The sequence below is a fragment of the Pinus tabuliformis genome, chromosome 2_1 (assembly GCF_031772625.1).
Source record: "Pinus tabuliformis cultivar Carrire ecotype Pingquan chromosome 2_1, CPIR1, whole genome shotgun sequence".
Lineage (NCBI taxonomy): Eukaryota > Viridiplantae > Streptophyta > Pinopsida > Pinales > Pinaceae > Pinus > Pinus tabuliformis.
Genome location: NC_142299.1, coordinates 565,533,215 through 565,536,730, shown reverse-complemented (window position 1 = coordinate 565,536,730; position 3,516 = coordinate 565,533,215). Strand labels below are relative to the sequence as shown.

Genomic DNA, 3,516 nt, shown 5'->3' with positions numbered 1-3,516 from the left:
AAGAAAGGTTGAGACAAAGTATCATTGGCAGGATAAGGGGTAATCTACTCTATCTGTCCATAAAAAAATTTAGACATATGAAAATTTTTCTGTTTCGGAAGTGGAAATGTCAATAGAAAAGCAGAGATAACTGGTTCTTCACAGTGAATCGCCATTTTTGTGGTCACCAACAACCCCCCTCTTTGTTTAGTATTAGCAATAATATCAAACAAAGGGGGACCCTTAACAAAAAATCCAAAAAATATTTTTATTAAAAATTTTTGTATTTAACTCCCTAAAAGCTATATCGCATCGCAAAGAGAGAGTGAAGCGTTTTCCTATGCGCATAAGTAAGCTGCAATGAAGCGATGCGACATTCATCGCATCGCATATTTTTGAAAGCGCCTTTAAAAGAAAATCTAAGGAATCGCCGACGGCCGATATGCGACGTCGCATATCGCAACGTCGCATAAGCAGCGCACAGTGATCAAATGAAAAATGCGATATTGCGATCTGCGATATTACGACCTGCGATTTTGCGATTTGCGATCTGCGATGAATGAGACTATTAATTGCTGCGATGCAAATCGCAGGAACCACTCATCGCAAAGTTTCTTCGGCATGATCTGTAAACCCAAAATAGAGCGCGCACCTTAAGGGAAATTAATGATTGCACGCCTGAGTATCCAAAGATGATCGTGTTGCGTTTTTCGAAGAGTCAAGTCATTATGAGTGTCATGATTATGCATTCATTATAACTTAAAGCTTTCATGTCAATCTTTTCGTCAATTCTCTTTTCCTTTGCGTGAACTGTAAGGCAGCAACTAATATAAATCTATATGCAGGAAACATCTAAGGAAAAGGGGAAAGCGCCAATACCAGAAGAACAGAGAGGAGATGCCTTCGCAAATGGATGCCGCATGCAGCAGAGCCACGGATTCCAGAGTATCACTCCACAGACACTGATGAAAATAGACTATCCAAGACTCAGAGTCAAAGGCGCACAAAAGCGACATGTTTGCAAAAGATCCTGAAGCTCAGATTGGATAAAGCAAAAAGAAAAACGCTAAAAAGGGATGATGCTTCAGAAAAGCCTGGAACAAAGAACAGAAGCAATTTTCAATACGTAAGATTGTTCAGGCAACGAAATCCCTAACTCATTGAGTCATTCGCACGGCCGGAAACCGAAATAGCAACAACACAATCAGTTTGAAAGAAATTTGGGTTATACTAAGTATACACACAGCAAATACACCCAACCAGAGGAAGATTTTCAAAAATATCTTCTAGTTTGTCAGAGAGAGGTGCCGACTTTTGTTATTTCTACTTTTATCACTTGAGCAAAGGAAAAAGACAACCAGCTGACTCTTTCCAGGCAAACCTTGCATTGCTTACAGCACTAAGGAGCAGATACAGAGACGGTTAGAAATTAGATTCAATTTTTAGAAATAAATTTGTTTTAGTAAAAGGGCGGTCATTTGAAGCCGTTCCCTAAATTTGTGTAATTAAGATTAGTTAGTTAGTAGTATTTAACCCTTCTCATGGCATTTGGAGAAGGGTTCAGAAATTTGTCAAAAAACTTGTCCTCAGAACATGCACTTTTGCACCCTCGGAGGGGGTTTTTGATGAATGGATGGATCGAGATTTATTTATGTTTGAATTTTAATGTTTGCTACTGATGTTGCACTTCTGTACTCTTAGTAGACGTTAGAAGTAAGTAGAGATAAATCATTATTGCTTGAAGTTTGTGAGTGAAATCAGTCATAAATGGTACTTTTATCTCTTGATTAATTTCTGCTCATATTCCTAGAGTGATATACAGCTGAGTTGTTTATATGTTAATGTATGAATGTGTGGGTTACCATTTGGCACTTTTGTACGGTGGAGTCATTTGTTTGTGCTTGACATATGAATAACTGATTATGCGATATGCTGTTCACAACTGTTTTGCCTAACTTCTTATGCAGAATGGTTTATCTTAATTGATTTATATTCTTATGATAGCTGAATGATCTTTATTACCAGTTGTTGTATGAAATCTTTTTAGATCGCATAATGAAAGAATTTTACCTCGGGTTAGTATAGATTAGATGTGCTGTTTTTGTTAGATTACAGTAGCATAGAGTCAGTTTAGAGTCTAGAATTAAATTAGCTTAAAATTACCTTTATATTAGCATCGTCAAAATCTACACACACACACATCCTTTAGATTGGGAAGCTGGTCCCATTATCCCCAGTCGGACCCGCTACACCAAACGGGCAAGGAGCCGCCAACCAGGTTCCCGACCGGGTGGGTATCCCCCTTGTTGTTGACCCGATTTCGGGGCCCTCAACAGGACCCCATTTTCTAAAGATGAAAACAAAGGGTGTTACAACCCCATTCACACAACAATTATAATTTATTTAACCTAGAGAAGGATACATACCCTAACCCTTCCAAATTTGTCCTATGACTTTTAAGAAACTAACACTTGTTTTTAACTATTAAATCCACTTACTATATACTCTCTTTTGCTTGCACCCACCTAATATGCGAGAATACATAATTGTTTTCAGTACAACCAAGTTAAAAGCACTTGTTTCCTTTGAGAGATCTCAAATTCTGTCCACTAAACTTTAACAACAAAATCATTGCATATAAACCCCAACCTTAAAATTAGATAATTATTGTTATTATGATAAATACCACTATTTGATAAAAGTTTTCGAACATAAATCAAAAAAATATGTAAGAGTAGTTAGTTTCTCAATTAATACAACTAAAATTTTGTCATTTTTTGGCAAGGGAAAATTTCAACATTTTTGAAAAAGATAATCATTAATTCATTTATGTTCAGGACAATGAGGATTTGTTCATTTTTCAAAAGGCAGGAACCAAAACGAGATTGCAGAGAGTTTCCAATGAGGGTTTTACCCGTGGCAGACCCTTCGAACCCCACCATCAGATCTTCAGTCTATTGATGGCGCTAAGGTATGATCCATTTGTAACTTCAATGAATTTTCACCCACATTTAGTCTTCCACACAGAGAGTACATGCATGTTAGGTTTCTCATTTAAAATCCTTTTTTTTTTGCAACCACGCTTGTATGTTTCGTCTTTAATCTCTGTGTTGCATTCTGTTACTGTTTGCATGGATGACATTAGCATTTGATGATTTCGAGAGGCCATTTATCATAGTAAAGGAGAAGGAGCAGAAGATCCGAGTAAAAGGATGCTTAGAAGGCCAACATTGCGGCTGTGAGGATTGTTGCAAGAATCCTACACTCCTTAGTCAGCCCCAAGGGAATTGACAAGATGCTTTAGAGCCTCGATTGCGATGTCACCATTAGTAAGCTCTTGTTCCATTTGTTCATTCTTTATTTATGGATCCATGAAACCCCTTAAAGTTATGAAAATGAGTTTAATTTAATTTAAAGGACATATGACTCATAAGTAGAAATTAATTTAAAAAACTGTAGATATTTTGCAAGTAGTGAAATAAGCAAATACTATGTGATCTATTCACTCTTTCTCACAAATTGTGAATCCCACCAACC

The 3,516-nt window shown here is 36.9% G+C and overlaps 1 long non-coding RNA gene across 1 annotated transcript; it reads left to right on the top strand.

Moving 5' to 3' along the window:
* The first annotated feature begins 2,761 nt into the window (after positions 1–2,761).
* Positions 2,762–3,192, top strand: LOC149201664 (uncharacterized). Its single transcript, XR_016253468.1, has 2 exons — positions 2,762–2,950; positions 3,125–3,192. It is a non-coding gene; the product is annotated as an uncharacterized LOC149201664 (long non-coding RNA).
* The last annotated feature ends 324 nt before the right edge of the window (positions 3,193–3,516 follow it).